Source organism: Pseudonaja textilis, chromosome 7 (assembly GCF_049901715.1).
Source record: "Pseudonaja textilis isolate UNSWEBS1 chromosome 7, rPseTex1.2, whole genome shotgun sequence".
In the NCBI taxonomy this organism is placed as follows: domain Eukaryota; kingdom Metazoa; phylum Chordata; class Lepidosauria; order Squamata; family Elapidae; genus Pseudonaja; species Pseudonaja textilis.
This window is the reverse complement of record NC_141996.1, coordinates 33,131,646-33,159,217: the sequence shown is the minus strand read 5'-3', so window position 1 is coordinate 33,159,217 and position 27,572 is coordinate 33,131,646.

The window sequence follows — 27,572 nt, the reverse complement described above, 5'->3', positions numbered from 1 at the left end:
TAAGAAAATATTGGAATGTGCTGAGATGAGTAGATTGACATTTGAAATCAGAGAGCAAGAGGATAAACAATTCTATAAAATTTGGGACCTTTTCTATCAATGGTTGGATGATAAAATACAATAACAGAATATTTAGAATGTTAGATAACAAGGAATATATAAAAAGATATTTTTTCTTTTTTTTGTTATTTGATATCATATCTATAAAATGTTTTTAGGATAGATTTGGTATGACTATATGATTTGTTATAAAATAAACTATCTAAATTATAGTTATCTCATAAAGTATGAATGAATAAAATTATAGTCAAATGATTCTTTAATAGTGATACTAGGATATATAATTTTTGATTAATAATATGAGTTATTATGTAATGTGACTGTAATTGAGACTACGAAATGAATGCACAAAAACTGATAGACCAACCGACACACTGTTTGTATATATGTATGGAAGAGAACTGATGTTTTTATGTTCTGTTTGTTTTGTTTGTTTTTAAAAAACCAATAAAATTGTTTTTTAAAAATAATAATAGATGTCTTGTATGCAATCCAAACCAACTGGAGCACCACTAGAACACCTCTGGCATTGCCAAAACAGCCATCAGTTAAATGTAAAAGGCAGATTTACCTGGAACAGCCTGTGACAATACCTTTAATTCCATCAAATAACAGCATCCCTATTCCAAAACCTCAGGAATGAGTCACTAAGTTGGTAAAAATGACAAATCCAGTCTAAATATCTGTCCGACTGTGTGACAAACCATAACAATAATAATTCCCAGTTAGGCACTACCCTGGTGTGATAGTGGGGCTTGTGTGCTCTGAGGAAGATGAAAGTTCTGCATTAGCAGAGAGATAGAATCAAGATCACGTGAAATATTAATACTATTTAATAATGCCTTGGTAAGACCACACTTGGAATACTGCATCCAGTTTTGATTGCCATTATATAAAAATGGTGTTGACTCTCTAGAAAGAGTGCAGAGAAAGAGTGCAGAGAAGAGCAACAAAGATGATTATGGGAATGGAGGCCGAGACATATGAAGGATGTGGCAAGATTTGGGTATGTCTACTTTAAGGAAAAGGACTAGGGGTGACATGATAGCAGCGTACCAATATCTAAGAGGCTGCCACAAAGAAAAGAGGGGGGCGGCACCTATTTTCCAAAGCACCTAAAAGCTGAACAAAAAGCAATGGATGGAAACTAACCAAGGAGAGAACCAACTTAGAACTAAGGAGAAATTTTGTGGCAGTTAAGTGCAGTTAATCAGTAGAACAATTTGCTTCCACAAGGTGTGAGTGCTCCATCACTGGAGGTTTTTAAGAAGAGATTGGACAACCATTTGTCTGAAATGGTACAGAGTTTCCTGCATGAGCAAGGGATTGGACTAGAAGACCTCTAAGATCCCTTCCAATTCTGTTATTGAATCATTTTCATTCCCAAACTTGGCATCCTCTCCTTTGCCTTTCCTCAGAAAGAACAAAGCCCTCTAATAAAAAGAATTAAAACAAAGAATAACTAAACATCTAGAACAGCACAAAAACAACAGAAAAGTTCCCTGCATTGAAGCTTATTACAAAAAAATAGCTATTACTAGTATTGAAATATGTCAATACTGTAATATTAAATATAAGCAGCAGCTCACTGCAAGAAACAAGCCAACTAATATAAAGCACAGCTGCACTTAAGTCCCCAAAGCTGTTAATCCTAAAGCTTGTTGTGAAAATTCTGTTTTTTCCTTACCCACTAAGTGGAAAATAATACATAAAGTAATGCAACCCCATGTTTAACCCAACATATATCACATGTTGTGTGACACCCAAGAGCTTTTTCTAGCAATCCCATTCTAATACATTTGAGAAACAGAACTGACTTGGAACTCATTCAGCAACTGAAATCCTCATAATCGCTCTTTATTTTCCACTTTTATTTTCTTCGATTTTTAAAAAATCAATTGCTGTTCAATTCCAAAGTGCCTCTGGGTAGCATTTATCAGAGCACATAACTACAATTCTTTCAATCTCTCCCCCCCACAACAACGATGGTTTTACAGGTAGTCCTCAATTTGCAAACCACAGCTGAGCGCAAAATTTCTATTGCTAAGCAAGACAGTTGCTAATTGAGAAATGCCCCATTTTACAACCCTTTTGCCATGATTGTTAAGCAAATCACTATAGATCTAAAGAAATTCTTGCAGTCATTAAGCAAATCTGGCTTCCCCCCCCGCCCCCCGCCCCCTCTGACTTTGCTGGTCAGAAGCTCCTTCAAAGATTTCAAGTGACAATACCAGAACTTTTGAGATGCTACAAACATTGTAAATCCAGGCCAGGTGCCAGGCACCTGAAGTTTGATTACGTTACTGTGGGCATGCTGTAGCAGTCAGAAGTTATAGAACTTTGTATCTTTGAATATTCATAAAAGCACTGAATGGTCATTAAACAAATGATTGTAAATCGAGGCCTACCTGTGTTATTTGCGTTCCATCTTGCCTTTTAACATATTATTCTGTAACCTGATTTGAACCTATGAAGAATGATAGGTGGTAGAGCAATGGAAGATATTGGGCATTTTTATTTTCTTCATTTTACTTTCATCTCTTTCTCACAATCCATAAGCATTTTGCATTAACTTTGGATTCTGAACTTTCTCTCCTTCAGAATGTTAAATCTGTTTCTATATATAAACTATTGTTTGATCCTTATTAAAACCAGCATCCATAGATTAATGTTTGATGTATGAATGAAGTTTCCTTGACACCATGCTTAATGTTTAAGTCCCTGCTTTCTAAGGCTTTGCTAATAGAAGATGGCATCTCTTTGAAGATGCCTGATTAGTCCAAGAGATCACATGTATACAGAAGACTTCCTATTCTAAAGTCTCTCTAAGATGAATAAAGTCAGCAAGTCAGCAACAGAAAGAATGTAAGGTGTCCCACTCAACATGTGCATATGACAAAAAAGTTGTTCTCAACTTATCATGTAATTGTGAATTGCTTGCAGTACACTGACTTTTATAATTATTCAGCAATTAGTAATTCAAATTCTCATTTCTGCATACTAGGATCTTAGCAGTCAAACTTATCACTGACAAATGCCAGCGGCTTCATTCCAATATACTACACTCTGTAGTCTTCCGTTCCTCTGTCCTTAACATTCCATTTTCCAAGCAATTCAGTCTCTGATCCACCCACACACACTTACATAGTTCAGTACTCAGTTGAGAGGCAAAATGCAGTGTTCTTCAATCTGTCACCTTTCTGACATGTTTACTTACATATTTCTTAGATTTAAATCCTTCCCTTCAAGAATTTGAAGAGATTTGTATGAGATTATCTTTTATTTTACCTCCATTGAAAGCAGTTCTGAGTGACAGGTTAGGCATCTTAAGATGATAACATGAAGAAATGAGAAAAGAAAGTATACCTAGTACTCCATACATCTAACATAAAGAACAATGTTAATCTATTGAAACAAAGAACAAAACAGTGATTTTGCTGTAAAGTGTAGCACAGATTAAAGGCTATTAAAACCAACATCTTGGCTTATTAAGTTCCTCAAGCTCATCCTAAATATGGGTATCTTTGGGTATCTATGGGTATGTCAGTGATGGTCAATCCACTGAGAACAAAAATACCCATATAAAATGACATTTTCGATGACCCTGAGGAACTTAATAAGCCAAGATGTATATCTTCTACAAGGGGATCTGCGGGAAGAGTAAGAAAATATAAGAGATAGAATGTTTCATCATAATCAAAGCCTCATTGGGGGGGGGGGGGGGGGAGGGTATATACATGCCATAAAAGGGGAAGGTCTTCCAATGTTCTGCCACTACAATAGATACAACTTTTGCTTTTACTGGCTTCAATTGTTGAAGAGATCAAAATTCAAATATTTAATATACTAATATTAAAATGTTTAAGTACATCTGCTCCTTTTTGATTTGATAGTGAAACAAGTATTAGATCATCAGAGCAATGTGGAACAAATGACAGTACTAACATAATTACTTACTGCTACTCCTAATATCAATGATAATATAGGCCAGCTTTTAGAACTCCTTGCAAGTTAGCTTATATAATCATATTTATTTGATATATATTTAATCTATTCAGATACAAGAATTATTTAATTTTATGAAATATGGGAAACAAGCATCTTTAATTAATAGAGGGCAGTCTTTCAGAGATTGGACACATATACTGTTGAAGGCTGCTTCTTGCAAGAAAACCCGCAAGATCTAGAAAATTACAGGTGAACCACAAGTAAAGCTGCCAGGATCTTAAATCAATCAAAGGACATTGGGCTCAATCCAAAGCCCACTGTTTTGTGTGTGCACATACACATAGATATATATATATTTGCAAGCTTCAGAGATCTTCTGAACAGTGTAGCAACTACACCAAATGATGAGTGTTCCTTTGAGTTGGGACAAGTGTAAAGTAAAATGTAAAGAAATAATTATAAGGATTTAAAATTAATTTAAAGCAGTAAATCTACTAAGAGTTTGAACTACAAAATTCTAAAAGAGATCAGCATCATTTGGAATATTGTTTATTTTAAAATGCTTAATTAAACAAATTAAATATTTTTGTGGGACTATCTTTTTAAGAAAGGAAATTGCATCTAAAACAAATTGCATACTTCTGGACAGATGGTTTTATTTTTCTATCTTTGCACCCATCTTTTAGTTTGTTTGTCCTTAACTCACTTGTTTTGACAATGTTTTTAGGTATCTTTGAAGCTAACTCCATAGTCTATCTGGGACTTTTAAATGGAAAAGAGATATTGCTGTTAGATATGGGCTAGACTGAAGAGGCAGGACAACGGTATAAGGAAAGGATTTCTTTATTTAGCTATGAACAAAAGCCTGGTGTGCCTGCTGTTCTTTTTACAGGCTGCTGTCCACAATTTCAGCCACTGGCGGCTGTTCATTGTTCCACCTGGAAAATGAACCAATGGGGGAAGTCTGACATCACTCACTTTTCCCCATTAAATATCTAACACCCCTCCCCTCCTGGAAGAAGCATTCATCCGATCATCTCTCACTCACAGACATAATCACGTAAGTAGGAGGGACTCCTGTGAGTGCAACTGGACCTTCGCAGTTCACCCCACCCCCCAGAAGAGGCAACCTGACTAGTTGGGTCTGTTGTCACTCCAGAGCCAGCCTCAGGATTTTTCAGGGGCGGGGCTGGCTCCGACGAAACAGAGGGCTCTGAGTTTCTTTTCTGGATTCCCCCCCCTTCAGCTAAATTATCCTGCAGTGTACTTGAGTTTGAGTCCCCCCTCCTAGAGTGGGGAGGCTTGTGTTTTCAGTATTTGTAGTTGTTATGGTTGGTCTTACCTCTCTATGTTGTGGTTCTGTTTCTGAGGTTTTCTGGTTGTTCAGATTCCATTCCAATCATCCCCAGAGTTGGTCTATGTGTCTGCTCCATATTTTCCCATCTTCTAGTTCTACTCTATAAGATTGGGGGCCTGTGAATTGCACTATTTGTACAGGGACCCATGGGGGCCCCCCTGCATAGTTGTGAGCATAGACCGATTGACCTATGTTCAGATATCTGCATTTACTTGTTGAATCTGCGGGTGTCCTTGGATTGTAGTGTGGGTGTAATCTATCTAGCTCTGATCTTAACTTCCGCCCCATTAAAAGTTCTGCTGGACTTCTGTGTGTGGCAGCCGAAGGTGTGATATGCTGTATCATTAAAAATGTGTCTATTTTCATTTGCCAATCCCCTGGTCCCATTTTTGCTCAGGTTTCCTTCATGGACCTTACGGCTCTCTCTGCCTGCCCGTTATTCTGGGCATGTCCAGGTGCTGATAATGCGTGGCGGATTCCCTGTTCAGCTAGGAAACATTCAAAATTGTTTGCTGTGAATTGGGGCCCATTATCCGATACCACAACGTCTGGTAACCCATGTGTGGCAAACATTTTCCTCAATACCTTAATCACAGCATCTGCTGTGGTGGTTTTAATGATCATTACTTCCACCCACTTTGAATATGCATCAACAGTTATTAGAAATGTTTGCCCCTGCATTGGCCCTGCCAGGTCTATATGTATTCTAGACCAAGGTGCTTTTGGTGATTCCCATTCTAGGGTTGGTGCTGAAGGGGGTGTGGGTCTAGATTCCTGACAGGGCATGCAACCCACAACCCTTTTTTCAATTTCCTTATCCATTCCCATCCACCAAGTATAACTTCTGGCTAATGCTTTCATACTTACTATCCCTGGGTGGCCTTCATGCAACATTCTTAAGACTTGTTCTCTCAGCGTCTCAGGTATCACAACTCTATTCCCCCACAACAAACACCCTTTAACTACAGACAGTTCATTTTGCCAAATTTTAAATGGTTTAAAATCACCTTCCAGCGCTTCTTCTGGCCATCCCCTCAACACCCAGTTTAAAATATGCGCCAGTTTTGTCTTTGGCTGAGTGTTTGGCTATCTCTGATGCTGTGATAGGGCCGGTGGTGATGTCTTCAATGAGGAGTATGGATATGGCTGGAGCTGGGTCTTCAACAGGTTCCGGAAGGGGGCAATGGCTGAGTGCATCTGCATGAGTTATGGTCTTGCCCGGTTGATGTATAAGGCGATAATTATATGCAGCTAAGAAAACAGTCCATCTTGTCATTCTATGTTTGGTGTTGGTTGTTTCCTGCTATGATGCCTAGAGTGGCTTGTGGTCTGTGACTAGTTCAAATATCTTCCCATAAAGATATTCGTGAAAATGCTTAATGCCTGCTACTACAGCCAGTGCTTCCTTATCTAGCTGGCTGTAATTCCGTTCAGCTTTGGATAAAGTTTTTGAGTAGAAAGCAATGGGTGCTTCTCTGCCATTTGGGAATTTATGGCTGAAAATGGCCCCTACCCCAAAAGGAGATGCATCACATGTTAGTGAAAGAGGTAATGTTTCATTATATTGTACTAGAACACTGTTAGAAGTTAGGAGTCCTTTTATGGATTCAAATGCAGTTGCTTCTCTGTTCCCCCAAGTCCATTCTGCATTTTTATCAAGTCTGTGAAGTGGTTCAGCAACTGTCACTTTCTGTGGTAGAAAAATACTGTAAAAGTTTAAAAGTCCCAGGAAAGCTTGTAATTCTGTTTTGTTTGTTAGAGTGGGAACTTCCTTAATTGCTTTTATTTTACTATTGGTGGGGTGTATACCTGTCTCATCAATTAGATATCCCAGAAATTCAACACTTGGTACTGCTATGTGACATTTCTCTTTTTTGAGTTTAAGGCCAGCTTCTTGAAATCTGCTCAAGACTAGCCTTAGTCTTTGTTTAAGTTGTTTTTTGTCCTCTGCTGTCACGAGGACATCATCAAAATAAGGTACCACCCCCACAATGCCCTGTTGTAGGCGTTCCATTTAGCTTTGAAATAGTCCAGGGGGTACGCTGACCCCAAATTGCAGTCTTTTGCATTTGAAAGCACCTCTGTGTGTTACCATGGTCTGAGCTTCTGCTGTTTCTTCATCCACAGGTAACTGCTGATAGGCTTGAGCCAAGTCTAATCCGGCAAAAAATTTCCCCTTTCCTATTGAATGCAATAGATGTTGTACAACTGGCACTGGGTATGTGCAACTACAATTTTATCTCTTAAAGTTATTTCCACATTTTCAAACTCACAGCCGGCAGCAATATCTTGTAAGTTTGTAAGGTAATCATTTATGGTCTCGCCTGGTTTCTGTTATCTGTGGTAAAAGTCAAGTTGGTGAGCCAGTGACGATGCAGCGGGAGCATAATGTTCTTCTAACATATTCTGTAATTCTTTCCATTCCATTGTTTCCACATCTTTGGGAGCAGCTAGGGTTCTAGCCATTTTGTAGAGGCGATTTCCACAATATCCCAGGAATAGAGCTCTCTTCCTCTGTTCTATTGCATCCTGCAGTGAATTTGCTTCTAAAAACATTTGAAATTGTCCCATGTACGCCACCCAGTCATGCTTTTTTGGATCAAAAGGTTTTGGTTGAGCGTGGGTGGACATTCTGATGATCAGCACGGTGATAGCAGCGTTCTGTTGTTAGAATTTTTCATCTTCGCCTCGTTTCCTTTGTTCTCTTCTAGAATCCCATCCTCGTCGCCAGTGTTTGATATGGGCTAGATTGAAGAGGCAGGACAATGGTAGAAGGAAAGGATTTCTTAATTTAGCTCTGAACAAAAGACTGCCGCCCGGTGTGCCTGCTGTTCTTTTTACAGGCTGTTGTCCACAATTTCAGCCACTGATGGCTGTTCATTGTCCCGCCTGGAAAATGAACCAATGGGGAAAGTCTGACATCACTGACTTTTCCCCATTAAATATCTCACAATTGCTGCATGTCATCCACATTATTTCTAGATGAGCCCTTAAGTTCACTCAACTTCCACTGTATTTAATATAATTATTAAACTCCCTCTGTGAAGGAGATGGATACTTCTTAAATATGATAAATAAATACATAAATATTCATAGGTAAATGAATGTAAATTCACAATCACGAAAGATTAAAACTGTATATCTTTTTACTTTCAGCCGAAATAATTCAAAATGTGCATCTCTGAATAAAATTCATTTAATAAAAATCTGATAACTCTGATTAAACAATGTATTATATAATATCTGATAAATATTAATTCCTACACTTCAAATGAACTCTAAACATTATTAATCTCAAATCTGGAAATAATAATGTTGTTTGTTGATAAATCATGAACAATTAAAATGCTTTAACCACATCATATGGATTGTATAATTTTGATCTCCACAAATCTATCTCTGCTTGTTCTAATGTTATGTGGCAACAAGAAGAAAAATGCCAGCCCTTTGATTAAATGAATGGATATTATATGAATACTTTGATTGTTTTGATTTATTATGTGCCATCAAGTCCCAAGAATGCATTCTTGAATAGACAGGCCTCCCTTATAAACCAGGAAAATATAACTATTTCTAAATTTCATCAAGCATTAACTTAGGCATTAACTTTAGCACATTGTAATGCACATTGTAATGCTTTGGAAAGCTGATATAAAAAAGTTCCATATGAGCTGAGACTATACACCTGTGAATAAGGGCCATTGAAACCACAGCTCATGTCCTGTTATATTGCCTGCTCTATCAGGACTCATAACACCTTACAACATTTCATTACACCCAAAAGTACTAGCAAATCTATGCCCAAAAATCCAGATATAAATTTGCCTGAGTAGCAATGTGCTCTAGCAAAGCAGATACTAAAAAGGAGTGGTTGTTTGCCAGTCTATCCTTCCTGAGACACAGCATATTGATAAAGATGGAGACAACCACCTTATGCTAACCACATAGCCTCTGAAAACTAAGGACAAGAAAAACTCTATTTTTTATGGCAACAGATCATTGGCCCTAATGAGCTTCCACATTAGTGACTGCTGATTTAAAAAGACCTCCTGGAGATGCAAATAATTTGTGAGTCAATCCTCATACTGTTTAAATAGACAATTCAAATGCCAAATAATTAGTAATGCATCTGTATGAGCTCGGGTAGATGCTGACAGACATTCTCAGTCACATTGATTGCCATACACTAAATAAATAAATAAGTCACATTGATCTATCACATGATTATGATACTATCGTATATAAAACTACTTCATACTAGGCCCCCATTAATTTTAATTGATCTTAGTCTTAAGTAGGTGGGCAATTGTAATTCTGTGTACACTAATCTGACTCAGGTCTACTGAAAACAATTTACTTCTTATAAAAGGGGCTGCATAGAAGTGTGCAACACCTTAGAACAAATGGCTGCACTTGGAATTTGCAACATACAAGAAGACTCTGTCACATTAAAATCAGGTAATGATCTTGATGGTATCATTGATGGATTAAATTCATTCTACCCTCATTTAAAATCCCATCACTAAGGGAAAGAAAGGACCATTTTCAAGTGAATGGAACTAAACAATTCAAATATTGCTGGTGTGAATAATGATTGGTAACCATAACATCTACATGTATAACATGAACAATTGGTCTTCCTTGCCCCTTTCTCTACCATTTTGACTGTATTACAAGTTCTTTCATTTCAGGTTCTTTTTTATAGTTATCTACCTACTCTATCCAAGCTGCATTCTTATAGTTCTTTGGGTTTTACCACAACTGCACTGTTTTTCTTCTTTGTCAGGTGTTGATTGGTTAATTGCAGTCTCTCCATGGATGTATTGGTAGAGACATTTTTGTTTCAACTGAAATTGAATATTCTGCTGATTTGAGTTCATATCTGTGATCTTCTTGGCTGTAGCTATACTTTGCTGTGTTATTATTTCTAGGGCTTCTTTGATCCTCCTTGTTTCTAAGTAATATTTGTTGATCTGGTATTCTTTGATCTTCTTGTTTTTCAGCTTCTTTCTTTCAACTCTTCTACCTTGCTTGCATTTGATCTTAGCATGCTGATTGTATTTTTAAACTTGATCTTCCATTTTGGTAGTGCATTGTTTGGTTTTTTTTCTCATTTGTTGAGTTTGCATGCAAGATATTCAATTATAATTGCAGCCTGGCTTTATATTAGTTGGTTGTTTCTTGCAGTGAACTGCTGCAGCTTATATTTGATATTACAATACTGGCATCATTTAATAATGCTAGCTGTTTCTTTGGAACAAGTTTCAATGTGGACAACTTTATTTTGTTGTTTCTATACTTGTTCTACACGCTCAATTATTCTTTGTTTCAATTCCAAGTAAGGGGAAGTAGTGAGGCAGCAGCAATGTCTAGAAGGAAAAGTCAGGTACTGTAAGACCACCTACACAGGGATCAGGCAGCTTCTCTGCATAGATGGGAACTTTATGAAGCAGGGAGATGACAGTGCCTTCAATCTGAACTGAGCATAACGTGACCCCATTATCAACTCTCTACAGCAGGGCTGTCAAACTCATGGCCTGCGCCCACACCCAGTTTAGCAAAGGGAAAAAAAGTCCCGACACATCAGGTGACACCACCATGATGACACGAGTTTGACACTCTTGCTCTACAATATGGTCTGGAATTTTTAAAGTCACCTTCTAGAACAGTGGTCGCCAACCGGTGGGTCACGGCCTACTGGTGCGTCATGAGAAAATTTTGGTGGGCCGCAGAGAAATCTCACCCCAGAGCACCCCCTAAAGCAATTAATCCAGGCTGCGCAGAAACAAGGCTGTGCCTCCCACATGGCGTGCAGGAACCATCCCCGCCCACTCACTTGTTACCTGGCAACTTGCCTGCTAAATTGCTATTTTCCCTTTTTTTTTTCCCCAACCATCACCTGTTCTGCTGTGCCGGGAGGTTTAGATTAGCTAGAAAGCAGGAAATGGTTGGATTTCTTGCTTTTTAGCTAGTCTTTTAGATCTTCAGCTCTGCTTTTAAGCACAGCTGAACCTCCCTTAGAACTGAAGTTTCTATTATTCAGTGCAGACTCACACAAGCAAATTTGAGAGACTGAGCTAGCCGATGGCAGATAGATAGATCATTGAATGATTCTGTGAGCAACTCAATCTGCCTACCTCCTTTGCCTGATTTTGGGTAAAAGTTGCTCTTTTTATATAAAAAAATAATTCAATATTTACATACATGGTGTGTTTGTGAGTTTGTTTGCTAGCAAATGTTATGAGTTTGCTTGCAAGCAAATTTTATGGGACAGACTGAGCTAGCCAATGGCAGATAAATAGATCTCTGATTCGGTGATTCTGTGAGCAACTCAATCTGCCTGCCTGTTTTGCCTGATTTGGGGTAAAAGTTGCTTTTTTTATAAAAAATTCAATATTTATATAAATATTTATAATATTTACATACAAGCCATGCCCAGCCAGTCACATGACCACTAAGCCACACCCACAAATTAGGCCACACCCACAGAACCAGTTAGTGGTCCCTGGGATTTAAAATTACGAGTTTGGTGGTCCCTGAGGTCCAAAAGGTTGGCGACCCCTGTTCTAGAACAAGGGTCGTTAAACTTGGCAAGTTTAAGATTGTGGACTTCAACTTCTAGATTTCCTGAGCTAACATGACTGAAGGAGGAATTCTGGGAGTTGAAGTCCACAAGTCTTAAAGCTTTCAAGTTTGAAGACCCCTGTTCTAGAAAAATGGAAGCAGCATGGGAGAGAAACAGCAAAGCCTGTGGTATGGAATTGCCTCCCTATTGACAACATTGTAATAGCTTTTGACGGGGCTGTGAGGGATACAACCAGGGCTTTGGAGGGAAGGCAGCAATTGGCAATAAAGACTCAGTTTGTGTACTGTCCATTAATTACATAAATCATGTGGAGATATACTAGCCGGCAGGTTGATGTTGAATTTAGAAAAATAAGAAATAAAAAATAAAACAAAAACATCAAAATGATTCTGTCTTTTGGATCCACATAACCATCCATCACACAATCTGACAGTATTTGTACAAAATGTTATAAAAGCTCATCTAATGAACTAAACATGTTGGTCCATCAGACAAAAAGACTACACAGCAAGAAAAAGCCAGTTGTTAATTCCATACTTCTTTTCCTTTAAAAATATTGTTTAAAACACAACAACTGGAAAAAGGTATACACTGAAATCACTTCCTATTAAAATTAATTCTTGTGGCATGGGATGCTTTGTTGTTTTGGAAGATACTTAGGTAGTCATAAATGTTTGATTCAGAAAAAGAACAATTTTTGATGATAAGTAAATAGAAAACAGTTTTATTAATTTCCTTACTTTTAGGAATAAATTCAGACTTTCAGAAAGTCTTGTTAAATTACCTTGTAAAGTAATTAACAAGGAATTGAACAATTACATTTAAATTAATATTATTTATAGCATATAATATATAGTGTGAAACTGGACTGGTGGAATACATAGTTTTCACACTGAAGGAAATCAGATTCAGTCCATAGAATCTTTATTTATTTAATGAATCAAGTAACACAGTTAATGAATTATAAACAACGACGTAGAAAATTCATGCAATGTTTATTATCCATGACTTATTTGTATAGTCCATCTTAGGAAGCTCAAGGCAGAATGCACAATTTTCCATTTTATCTCCACAACAAGCCTGGTCTTGTTATGTAGATATGATTTCAAGGGTGAGACTAGCTGACAGTCACCCAATAAGCTTCCATGAAGGTAGAGTTTCCTCATTATTAATCAAATGCTATTACCATCACAACTGATTCTCTTGATAGTAAACATATCCTGTGTGCACTTGAATAAAGATTGGCTAAGCTAATTAAACTTATGCAGTACATTTAGTAATGCTATCTGATCTGCTTTCTTGTCATCAGTATATAAGGTATTCAGTGATTTGCAATAGTGTGCATGAGCCAATCTGAACTTCTACATGAACAGCATTCTTCTGAGCACTGACAATATATATTGCTTTTTCCATATACAAGTTTTTAACTTGGATTGATATGGCCCTTTCTTGCATCAGAGCATGAACTTGCAGTTATGCAAAGAGCCCTTTATAATGGGTATTTCGCTTCCATTTCAGTCCATCTCTAGCAACTGTAGAAAGTTGTGCCAGAATGCTGATAAGATCAATTATTTAAACATAGAGTAGAATGTGCATGCTTTTGAAACAAATGTACTGTAGTTAGCTGACATCTGTGTCTGTATAACCATTAATTTACGGTGGTGGTTTCTGATCCAGAAAATAACAGACTTGTAGAAACTTGCCTGAAAAAGTGGTTCACCTTAGTTGAATAGTGGCAATAATGGATAACATGAACAACGGTTCATGTTATTGTTAACTCACTGATCCTACTTAGAATTTTAAAATCTAGATATTTCCTGCTTGGCATAAGCAACTATCATTTTTGTAAACTAACCTGGAGGAGGGGAAAATAGGAACACTCAATGTTATTCTTTTATTTGGGTGAATCATGCCAAGCATTTTCAAACATTATCATCAATTAAACACCATGCCAAGAAGAGCTGGAGGAGGGAGAAGAGAGAAAGAAGAAACCAAGTAACTAAGGCAACATTTTTTTAAAAGTCAAAAACAAGCACTTTTAGTTACAAAAAAAAAAGTTTGAGAGAAGTGACTAAGTACAAGGATATTTCATAATGAATCTGTGTTTGCCTAAATAAATATGACTAAGCATGCAAATGAGGCCAAGACAATATTTTGTATTTATTTTAAAAATTACAACTAATTTAAATATGAAATGACAACAGAGCAGTTAATTTTAATCTATAGTAAGACTACTTATAATTTATTGCTGTTGTTAGGTCAGGAAGAGTGAAGGGAAAAAACAGGATTATTATACTTCATGGTGTGCTGATAGTGATGAAGAAAACATCAGTGACAGCAGGAGATACTGAATAGTACTGTTCCACCTGACTTTTAAAATATTTTTAGATATTGTTTTTAATTAAAAGCATTATTTATTCTGAAGGATGCCCCTGGGCCTGATGTTTACAAATAGAGATAATTGCTTCTAAGATTTTGTATGGAAGCCCATTTACTTAGGAAAAAAGGCCAAGATTAACTAGAGAGCTTCTCCATTTCTTTTCTGATAAAATGATGATTAGTCACATCTGACACGGTAGTCATTTTGTTAGGGTGCCCAGAAAATGCTCTCCAATTGTCTCATATGCCCATTAATCATTAAAATTGGAAAGCTGTCCAGATACCCACAATATATTCTAAAGACACCCAACAAATCACACCAAAGAAGTAGAAGTTAACAGAAGGAAATACATGAAAGGAAGTTAATTGTTTTCATCATTGGATAGTGTAAATATCATGCCCCTGGTGGAGACTGAGGGAGAGGAGGAACAGCCGACAGGGAGTGGAAGTCTGACTCCGGAGGTTGTGGAGGAGCTGAGCAGTCAGAGAAAGACCCAGGCCCATCCCCTCTCCATCCTAGGGCACACAGGGAGGAGAGGATAAGGGAGAGATGTGGTCTACTCAGGAGAGGGCCTTGATCCTCTTCATGGGCTGCAGCTGTGACAACTGAATAAGAGGACGCACTTGCGTACAGACGAACACTGGAAACGAAGCGTAGAAATATGTCTAGTTTATGGTTCCTCTCTTGAGTTTGGCGTCCTTCCCAGTGTGTGTTATCTGTGGATGTCCTCCAGCCCTTGCCTGGTTTGTTTTGCTTTTTTCCTTCTTCTTGTAACTGTTTGTGTGGGAGTTTTTTTGTCTTCCATCAAGAATATTTGGAGCTTGGAAGCAAAGTGAAGTAATAAAAGGGGCTTCACCTGTTTTCTGTGACTGTGTTTATTTTGTATTCCGCCCTGGGTCATCGCAGTAAATGAGAAGCTACCTAGCTAAACAGACCAGGCTAGAACTGATAGTTTTGTAAAATGTCTAGATATATCTAGAATGTCCAAATCTATCATTTTTCACAGTTGATCGGCATTCATTTGAATTTTTTTCACAGTATGTCTGTTAAAAAAATCCAAAGGAATGCCAATCAATGTTGAAGAACTTAATGAAGCATTTATTTTTGCAAGATGAAAGGAGCCATTTTGTTTCCAAAGTTTGTAGATCTGCTTTGAAGGTTGTTCCCAACTTTCTCTGTGTGTGTTTGCACCCCTGATCCTGTGGTCCCCTTTTCAGTTGTATCAAATAAATACATAGCTTTTTAAATAACATTATCACTATAATCAGTACTGTTCTGGACATGCCAATCTTCTATTTACCTACTCTAAGTTTCTAACATGAACATCGGCATGAGAAACTGGAGCTCATGCAAAGAAAGGAAAATGAGAATTGAAAACCAAGACTAATGAGAGGACACTCAGAAAATTGGGTCTATTTGATCTTTTAAAAAGATCACTGAAAAGCGATACGATGGCATTTTCAAACACTTGAAACATGTTTCATGGAAGACCAAGAACTGTTCTTTATTGTCTCAAACACCAGTATTGTGGAATAATGGCCTTATGTTACAGGAAGGCAGATTATGTTAGGAAAAGCCTTCTAACAATAAGAACAGTTCAAGTCTGCAGCCAGTTACTAAGGGGAAGAGCTTCTTTTTTCTACATGTCTTCAGGCTGAAGCTGGACAGCTGCTTGCCAGCAATGCCTTAATTTGGATTCCCTCACTGAGAAGGCTCAATGGTTTAAGTTCTTTGATGCTGGATTCAGAACAGCTCAGGCATGCTAGCTCTCTGTTCATGTATTTTTATGCTATTTATATTCCCCGTACATTTTCCCAATGCCTTTGCTCAAAATATCCATTTTGATTTGTCAAAAGTTAGGCAAGCTAACCTGAGGGCCGCACAGAATTGGGACTGAATTTATTAATGTTGCTTCTCTTCTGTTTGGGTTGGGAATGCTACCTAGATAATTCTGATTGTTTGCAAGAACTGGTTGCTAAATGTCTTCTGCTCTTTTCTGCTACGATTCTGCCTGAGAGGGATCACACTGGGTCCTGGTACCGAGCCTTTGCATGAGCCAGGCAATCCAAGGGCTGCCTTCTAGGCTTCTTCTGTTTATTGCAGAAGGAAGGGCTTCATGATGGGTGATCATATCTAGTGTGCTTTAGAATAATTACCTTTTTACTAGGCTGCTGAAGAGCTTTCAATCTCTTTATACTTGCGTGGGTTGGACAGAGAAAAGAATAAATACTAGAGTGACTCTTCTGTGTTGGGGCTGGGGGAAGAAAAAGAACAGGAATGAACTGGCTTTGTTTAATGAGCATATGCCTGGGTGCTAATGCAAAATATTATACTTTGGTTGCAAACAAAAGCTGGAAAGGAACGGAAGCTGGAACTGACTGTTGGCTAATTGAAATAACACCCCTGATTACATATGTGATAGTTCATTGTAGGTACATATTGTAAGAAGTATGATTACAAGATTCTTTTAACTATCTTCTCATTTCTGTGTTCTAAATGTTATTTTCATTTCTTTGTTCACTTCTCAGATTCCTTTAGGATTGGAGTGGTTTTTAAACAACTATCCAAAAACTATATGTTAATTAAATAAACTAATTAAATTCAAAGAGTTACCAAAATGTATCCAGTTATTACTAACCAAAATACAAACAAACAAATCCACAGCATAGTTTAAGATAATGGTCTAGATCACAGAGTGTACTGAATCAAAACTTACAAATTTATTTTAATCTAATGTGTTATGCGAACCCAGATATTTGGAATATTTAACTGACTCTAATGCCTAGTTAGAATGTGTACCAACTATCTTAGTACTTTTTCTTTTACTCAGTAAGAACTATTTGACTTGTAAGATAATATCAAAAGGCTGTGGCGATCAAATAAGACATTCAGAGAACCTAGGACGCTGCTGTCTAAGACTTTGAATGAAATATAATCATTTAATTACATCTTAATTGAATGTATACCATTCTGTTTAATAATTTGAAAAAAAACTAAAGCAGTGGAAGTTTGGAATTATAGAATTTAAATGTTAAAAAACGTTATTTGGCTCACATAAATCATACATTTTAGGTTTCACGCTGTTCAACAAGTGTTTATTGGACCATAGACATGGTTCTTGGTGTCATTATTATGATGGGAACTTGCTTAACACAGAAGGCTAAAATGTGGTAATGTAGTTTGTGGCTCAGTGTGTGGTAAAAACCTAGCCAGTATAATTAATTTATCATTCAATACATGGTGCAAAGCTAGATAATTAGGTTAATTTTTGAGGGAAAAATGGCTCAATAAGCCACATATTAACATATCAGGGCAAATACATTTGTAAGAATATTACTTTCAGTTCCTGACACAGCTTACATGAAAACCTTCTGGATAAAACTTTTGTCTGATGTGTGTGCTGCAACATAGAACAATGTGCTTGCAGTAAAGGCCATACACAGCTGTTGTTATTGCTGCTAATCCTAGAACTGTTCCCATCAAACAGAGTTGTCACACACAGGCTATCTTCTATCATTCCAAATAACAAAGTATTGCATGAACAAGGATAAGATAAATCTCGTAATTATTTTGAGCCTTATAGCAGCAGCTTAATGTTTTATTTTCCTTTGCTTTTTATTACTGTACCGGCATTTCTTGTCTTTCTTTGCCTAGCACATTTTTGTTCAGAGCTTTCTCATGCTAACATGAAGGAGGCTTTGTCATTGTTCAAGGCCCATTTGGCCTGTCAGGCTGATAAGATTTCTCTCCTCTTTACAGATGGAGAAGCTTCCCAGGGCAGGGGCAGTACTATTGGAGTGCTGATATTTTTGAATGGAAATAAAGGGGAAGTTGTTTTGCTTTACAATGACCTCTATGGCAGAGAAATGTTACTAGTATTTGAAATGCTTCTTCCAGCTGAGAATGTCTTTGCTCACTATGAGAGAGAGAGAGAGAGACAGCATGGAAATACAATCTAAAATACTTCTTTAACATTATGCATACGTTAACATGACAAAAAAAGGTGGAGTGGTAAACAAATTATGGCAAAACTTTCTCTCTTTCTCTCACACACACATCTCACAAGCAGCTGCATGCCTCTTGTTGTATATGGAATACTTAGGAGCTCTGTATACTAAGAAACTCATCCATGCAGTCATTTACAATTGCATGCATGACTACAAAATGTTGCACAGAGAAGAAAACAGCTGGAGGACATTTTGTGGTTAGGGATGCCAACATTCATCAAGAGAAAAATAAAGAGATTTGAATCAGCAAATCTTCCCTTAGCTGTAGCTAGGCAAACATGAATTCACATGCATCCTTCACAAGCCTGATCCTTCCATCTGTTTCATATAGGCTCTATATCTAGAATGTCAGAATGTCTCTAGTCTTCAGTGGTGCTATCTGTGCAGCATCTTTCTGTAAAACTGGGATCTGAAGATGGACAATCACATACAACATACTAGATATAAGAGGGTCATCCTGTTGGTAAGATTGACTGTTCTAAACTATAAGTGTTCTTTAGTACTTAAATTGTTGTAGAATGCCTTCACATTGTGTGAATACAAAACTGTTTATTACGCTATTCACCTCTTCTGTGTGACACACTTAGCTAACTGTTTCAAAAACAAGTGGTTCAGAAATAGCATGAAAGATATTGGAAGAAGTGCAATGTTTAAAATTGTGAGATATTTATTTTCTTTTTGACAGAAGCTACACAGGGAAGTAATAACTGAAAAAAACACTAAAATGCAGCTGTCTTTTGACTCACTTCTTCAGTAAGGCATTTGCAAAGCAGGCAAACTGGCAGAAGACAAGAGCAATAGAACATTTATTTCTCTCATTTTCTTTCAGCAGACTACAACCCAATTAAAACAATTGCAGACTGTTATAATTTGCTGGAGCTTGGCTTCTGATTCCTTAGATTTTTGAAATCACACTTTCCTACAACAAACTATTTTTGTTCCTTTGAAATTTCAGGCTAAACACAGGGATGTGCCTTTAAATTATTGCAGAGTGGAAGACAGAGAGAAATTACTAAGGAACAAAACTATGTACAAAAGAACCAAAAATAACCATAATAGGAATGTGAATTTTAGGAAACAATGCTTACCTGGAAAAAAAGTAATCACCAGATTACAGTCATCCAGTGAAGCTGGCAATAAATTAAGAAATGAGAATATAAATCATATAATGCTTTCTGATTGATGAAGCCTACTGCCAAAAAGTGTGAATTCTCCCCTTCATCCAGGCAAGATGACCTTAAAAAGAAAAGTACATCAATAACTCTTAATCAACTGGTCTCTGAACCTATGGTGTGGTGACCTGATCCAGCAGGTCTTTTTTAGTATTTATTTGATTTGTCAATCGCTTACAAGAAACGGGTATAAGAATAAACATAGTTTTGAATACATGAGATAGATACTTATAAGAAAAATAAAAAGAAACAATAGGACAGGGACGGTAGGCACGATTGGTGTGCTTATGCACGCCTCCTACAGGCCTCTTAGGAAGGTGGTGAGGTCAATAGTAGACAGTCTAAGGTTAAAGTTTTTGGGGTTTGGGGAAGAAACCATAGTGTCAGGTAGAGTATTCCAAACATTGACCACTCTGTTGCCGAAGTCGTATTTTCTGCAGTCAAGTTTGGTTTGGTTAACCTTGAGTTTGTATCTATTGTGTGCTCTTCTATTGTTATGATTGAAGCTGAAATATTCATTTGCAGGTAGGACATTGCAATGTATGATTTTATATACTATATTTAGATCGGACCGGAGGCAGCGTAGTTCAAGGTTTTCTAGGTCTAGAGTTTCAAGTCTGGTGGCATAAGGTATTCTGCAATGAGTAGAGAAGCGGAGAACTCTTCTTGTGAAATATTTCTGGACTTTTTCAATTGTGTTCATATCAGATACACGATATGGGTTCCAGACTGATGACCTGTATTCAAGAATAGGTCTAGCAAAAGTTTTGTATGCTCTAGTTAGTAGTGTGATATTACCAGAGAAGAAGCTATGCAAGATTAGATTAACAACTCTTAATGCCTTTTTGGCTATGTAGTTACAGTGGACTCTAGCACTTAGATCATTAGAGATGAGTACTCCAAGATCCTTGACAGGGTTTGGATTATCAACAAGGTCTTGACTATTCAGCCTGTATTTTATTTTCTGATTTTTTTGCCAATATGTAAGACAGAGCATTTATTTGTTGAGATTTGAAGTTGCCATTTGATTGACCATTCTGATACATAGTCAAGGTCTTTTTGGAGGGTAGTAGTATTGTCTGTGGTGTTGAATAGCTTTATATAATCAGCGAAGAGAACGCAGTTGCTCTTAATATGTTCACAGAGGTCAATTATGTAGAGTATGAAGAGAGTTGGTCCTAAAACACTGCCTTGGGGGACACCACTGTTGACAGGTACAGGATTTGATAGGACACTCCCAATTTTGACCATTTATTGCCTGTTTGACAGGAATGCTTCTATCCAGTTATGTAGGTGTCCAAAGATGCCATAAGATTTTAGTTTTAGGAGTAGTTTGTTGTGTACCACTGAATCAAAGGCTTTACAGAAGTCTATGTAGATTGTGTCTATTGCTTTGCCCTGATTGAGTTGTGTAGTCCATATGTTTTTGCAGTGTAAGAGTTGCAGATTACAGGATCGTTTTTTTCTGAAACCAAATTGTTTATTAGACAGTAGGTTGTTTGTCTCTAAGTGGAGGATAATGGATTGATTAATAATTGATTCCATGACTTTACAGGTGACACAGCATAAGGAGATTGGTCTGTAATTGTCAACTAGGCTGGGGTCTCCCTTTTTGAAGATGGGGATGACCGTGGCTTGTGACCATAGTTTTGGCAAGGAGCTGGTCCTGAAAGATTTTTCAAAGATTGTGCTTAGAGGTTCGGCTATGGCAGTGGATAGCTTTTTTAAGAAGTTGGCACATATTCCATTTGGTCCAATAGAAAGGGATTGAGCAGTGCTTTTTCAACAATGTCTTCTGTAAAATCGATATGTATTAGATCATTGTAGTTGTCTGTGGTTCGACTAGGAAGTACTGGGCTTGATCCATTGCTGTTTACAAATACTGAGGCAAAGAATGTGTTAAAGAGGTTGGCTTTAATAGTGTCATCGTTGCAGTCTTTACCATTAGGTCCTTTCAGGGGTGGGATGGGCCTTGAGTCTCTTAGTTTGTTGTTTACAAAATTGTAGAAAGCACGGGTGGAATTTGTGTGTATCTTTGCTGTATCTTTGCTGTCGTCTTAATAACTAATGCCCTTTTCTTCTACCTGAACAATATTTTAAAAATGTAATTTTTTTCTTCACCTACTAAAACTGCTAATCTAATGTTCAATTCTACCTGAGTGACTAAGGCCACTTTCAGTATTTTTTTTTTAAGTCAAGCAGCTGTCTGTCAGTTGCTAAGGTCTATTCTCAGGTGCTTTTATGTTGTAAAGTATGTCTTGATTTCATGAGCATGTATGATACCTTTTCATCGATTTATGTCCTCCTCAAGAGAAAATCTTGTATAACATAGATCTGTTCCATCACCTTTCACTTCTCACTTCCTTTTTATGGTATAACCTTAGTTTCTGAGCCTTCGGGGTTATTGTTTAAAATGCAGTCATCTACAGTTCTTCACCTACAGTTGAATGAACTATAAATATCATTTACTTTCTTCGTTGAATAATTATATTTAAGAAGACTTGCTGGCCTACATCTTGAGCTTTTCTACCCCAATATTTTTTTATCACAGGGGCCAAACCAGTGGGAAGTTCAAAACTATGTTAAAATAGCATGCTCACACTCATATTCCCTAATAAATAGCATTGAGATCCAGTCTTCTATATCAGAAGCAGTATTTAGTCATCATAATTAGTAGTTGTTAGTATTTTCCTCCTTGAATTTGACTAATTTCCTTTTGAAGCCATCCAACCTGATGGGTACTATATACTTTGCAGTTGCAAAATTCAAATGTTAATTATGTGTTAGGTGAAGAGGTATTCTTCTATAAATTAGTATCACTGGATGATTCTGGATTGTAATAATCTCTGTATATGTGAGGGGGAGAGAGAGAAATAGAGAAATAGAGGGAACCTTCTTTATCCATTTTCCGATACCAGGTGGGAACAAGCATGCAGATAGATCTACAAGGTTTACTTATTCCTGAATTGTGAAGACTCTTTCACTACTAACTGGTAGTGAAAGAGCGTTCATAATTCAGCAATGGATAAAACTACTAGATCTGCATGCTTGTTCCAATTTGGTATGAAAAAATGGATAAACGGTTAACTATATACCAGAACAGGAAAACTAGCATAATCTAATACAAAATAAAATAAAGAAATGAAAAAGACAAAACTACAGAAAAGATAAACATAGATGAAACTTCTAATTTCCTTTGCAGCAAATATAGCTACAAAGTTATAAATTAACTTTGACAATAAAAAAGCTCACTATCTTCTGCTAGCCCTTTTTCCTCCATCATCAAAAGTGCAAATCATATGTGCATTTTTTCCTGTTTCATGCAAAGTTTATGCAATACGGAATTTCTAATCAGCCATAAATGTAGATACTGTTTTTTCTCTAACCAAGAAAGTCAGTTTAGTCATCTCTGCAAGTTTCATCGTTCAACCGTTGTTTTATGGTGGAGTGTTGAATTTTTCTACTTCTGAGCACACTACCAATATTCTTATGGATATGTGAACATATAATCTGCAATAATGCATGCAAAGGAAATAGGTTTGTCATGATATATTTGATGGTGCCTTATATATGCAAAGCTTTTGACATGTTTTAGTTCTATGGAGTTAAAAGCTGATTCCTGGATATGTAGGTATATCTACCATGACCCATCATTCACCATGGTGCAGAGATTCCTTATTTTTTTCCAGTTATCTTTGCCAACAATATCACATTGATATTGCTCTATGTGTAAAGGAGATTTTAGACATGTATGTACAATTGTCCAAAGCTAGTAATAGGTTCTTCACTTTCAAAATTCTGAGTGTAATTAGCAGATGCTGTGATTACACATTCCTTTTAAACTTAAATCTATATTTGCTGGATTGACTGAGCTGTGTTTTAGAGTTTCACAGCAACAACCAGATGGAAATCAGTAACCAACTTCAGTATTATACAGAACAAATTCTGCTGCTAATACCATCTTTCAATAGTAGCTGTCACAATACAACTTCACCCTCCCTCCTCCTTTTGCAGAGAACTCAGCATGTTTGTTACACATCTGCTTTCCTACGCAGCACACCCTCTTGAGAGGCAGCATCAGTAACTGGTTGTGTGTACGTGCCATGGCTGCTTCTAGCAGAGTGTGGGTGTACTAGGCAGCCGGGAGTGGGTGTGCTCAGAGAGCTGCCTTGGCAGCCAAAAGATGAGTGGGTGTGCTGCAGCTGCAGCGATCTGGACTCAGCAGCGCAGAGGTAGCATTGCACAGTCATTGCACATTCAGACACAGTGCACCTGAATGCAAGGCCAGTATTGCCAGAAAAGAAGCCAGCCTGTGTTTCGGCCTATTCAGTTATTATTTAGAGAACTGAATCAAGAATTTCTCCCTTTGTATATTCCCTGAACTTCAGTTAGTTTCTGTTGGCTATAAATGAGTGCCTTTTGACTCCCTCTGCAGAGGAAACCAGCTGGGTATTGTATCTGCCTCCCCCCCCCCCACACAAAAAAGCTTTACCCTTTCTATTTGATTTCTTTTCCACAACCAGCTGGATTGAAATGCTATAGGAAATCCTGATTACTGGCAGATTTCTGACTGTGTTATGGCTTTTCAGGTAGAAAGTATATTTTGTCTAGGGTCAAGGTACAGAAGGATTCAAGCATCTACTAGATGGGTACAGAGAACAGAATATTCATTCACAGGCCAACACACACACACACATTACATCATCACATTGTATGCTATGAGTTAGCCCTGTTATATTGAAAATGAGTTCTAACACATCGGGCTGGGCTCAGTCCTGAAACTAGACTTTATTTCTAGAACAAAGAAATCCTTTCAAGTAGATAAAATATTCTATTCTCTATGAACAGAGTCAATCTTGCTTCCATCCTTACCAATTAATTGTTGCTTTTAGAAAGATTTTTACAAACTAACAGCTATAGTTTTATTGTATTTTAATGCATTCCTTTATGCACATCTTTGCTGGAATATATTTATATTTATCTCAGTTAGGTATACTTCCATACATCAGAAAGACCCACTGGACTTAATTTTCAGTCACAACACATTGCCCACTTTTGCCAATGTGCCAGGCTACCAGCAGAACTCAAACACGTGAATATTCCCACTTAACCTTCTTCAAGCAGAAAAACAATGAAACAGTACTTATTTTATCTTTATTTTCAAATGCAATGGTTTGTTTTGGCAATAATTAAAAAAATGACAGCTATAGATAGAAAATATTTTGTCACATACGCTTTTGTAAATACTGCAACTTCAACAAATGCATGATTATCCTTAGCTAGAGAAAACTGCTCTTTGTAAATTTAATTACAATAGACTACTGGTCAAAAAAGCTTGGACTATAAAACAAAACAAAAGAAGTCAAAAGATTTTTGTCTGAAGCTTTATTTACACAAAATTTACCCAGCCTAACTTATTCGGGAAGAAAATTAAGTCAATATTTTGGTCAGGTGTTTTAACAAACTGTATTTTAATTAGAAATCAGCAAATTGCTAATGGATAGGAACACAGTGGTTCCTCAATTTGATAATATCCTTAATTATATTATGTTCTGTCTTATCAGTGTACATACCTTACTTCTATCATTTTCAACTGACCTTGCTCTGCCTCATGTAATGCTGTATATTCTTTGATGCAGAAGCATTTTGTGAGATAATAATAATAAAAAAAACCCCAAGGCTCTGAACACAGCCATTCACGTCTTTGTTATCTCTGGTTTAGATTACTGTAAATTGCTCTCCATGGGGCTGTCCTTGAGATCAATCAGAACCTTCAGCTGGCCAGAACATTCCTCTCCACATACTCACAAGCTAGTATAGCACCTGTATTTTCATATTACTGTTTCAGGAGCTGCATTACTTGATAGCATGTTTATGAGTGCAGTTGAAGGTGCTGGTTGCTACTTTTAAAGGCCTATATGGCCTGGGACCAGGTATCTAAGAGATTGCCTTTCTAAAATAATTTCAGAACTATCCAACCAGCTGGCTCAGTAGCTTCTGTTAAGAGTTTCCATCTATTAGGAGATAAGGCAAGAGAAGATGACAACATCAGGTGTTCTCAAGGGCAGATTTCTTCCTATGGAACAGCTTGCCTCCGTAGGTGACTATCAACCCCCATCCTTATGGCATTCTGGCAGCTAGTAAAACCCTGGCTTTTCCAGAAGGTCTTTGGGAACCGACAATAAAGCCACAATTTATTCTTTTGTATGTGAATGGACGCATGCATGCATGAATGTTTATTATTTCTTGTTATAATTTATTATTGAAAATTTTACTTTTGTTACTATTTTAATATCTCAAACTTCCCAGAGTCCATAAGGATTAAGGCAATAGCTAAATTGCATGAATCGATTGTAAAAAAATATCCATCTTGTTGTGGAGCGATGGTAAGGAAGAGGCATGAGACCAGAGCGTACAACTAACAGGCTTTATTGCAATGAATAAAGGGTTGTCGCGTCTGCTAGCTAACTCGCAGACCAGCGGGCGACAACGGGCTGGCTCTGCCCGACAGCCGGCTTATATAGCCGGCTGTCAAACGGAGCCAACCAATGGGAGCTGCTGGTGCTCCCGCTCAAACAGCGGACCTGGTTGGGAACTCCAACCAGTTCCACAGACATAACACATCTAGTATAAGGAAACTATTTACAAGGCAATATGGCATTATTTGAACATAAAAGTAGGTTTAGTTCATTTACAAATTAGTTTCATATTACTTTTTGAGAATGTAAAAGTGGAAGAAAATGGATATTTCAGCAAAACAATGACCTGAAACATATCTCCAATTTAACCATGAAGTAATTTCATGAAGGAAATATGAAGTCTTGGAATGACATTCACAATCCCCAGACTTGGATAGTGTGAGAATCTATGTGGAGTTGTGAAACATAAAGTTTATGCAAAGAGATGTAAGAATATTTCCAAGCTAGATGACTTCTGCAAGGAAGAGTAGAAGGAAAAAAGTTTAAAGCAAAAATAGGCTGTCAGTTGCCTACAGGAATGCTCAGAAGTTGTTGTTTTTTTTGGAAAAGGAGTTATTACTAAGTCATGACTGAAATGATATCCAAACATATTGTGGGAAGAAAAATATAGGCTACTGATCTATCACAGTAGTGGCTAACCTTTTGGAGTTCTTGTGCCAAAAATTGTGTACGCAGTCACGTGCCAGCAACTAGAAAGCAATGTGCATGGCCCCCATGCCCCCTGCGCATGTGCGTGCAATCCCCTCCTGCCCCCTTACCTGCACTGCACCTCACAGCTGATTTTCAGCCAGTTTGAGGCCTTTTTCGGTCTCCCAGAGGCTTGAAAAAAGCCTCTGCAGGCTTTGCAGGCCAAATAATAGGCCCGTTTCATCACTTCCTATAATACTGGGAGCCTCTGGGAGGCTAAAAAAGGCCTCAAGCCAGCTGAAAATCAGCTGTGAGGCACACGCATGCACAGTGAGGTAAGTGCAGCTCACATGCTGGCGCAAATGGCTATGTGTGCCACCTGTGGCATGCGTGCCATAGGTTCACCATCATGATTTATCAGATTCAACAAGGCCTTTGAATGATAGCAAGCCCTAGGATAAAGAGACATGAACCAAAGTTTTAGATAGGATTTCAAATGTACCAGAAGTATCTGTAATCCTGCTGAACTATTGCTGTGAAATGTGATTTTGCAAATTATGTAGTTTTGAAAACTGCAACAAATAAGGAACTGAAATTAGCCACTGGATAGAGGTTTGAGATGTACACAGGTATATGTGGAGACTGACTGTAAGACAGAACAGAGAAGTGAAATGCATGCAGAAAAATATAAAAACAATGTCTTGGAATGTGTTCAGGGCCACTGGCCATGGCTACTCCTTGCCGGACTCAGCTATGTCATTGGACCTCATTGCAATGAGTTATTGATATAAGTTGTATTATGATGGCTATTAATGTTTCAAATTGCTCATGAAATAAATCTCTGAATTTTAAAGTAAGAATTGTTTTTTTGTATTGCTGTTTCCTGTTCTTTATTGGGATATTTTTATAACAATATGCACCTATCAGTCATTGTTTAAACAAAGATACAATTTGGT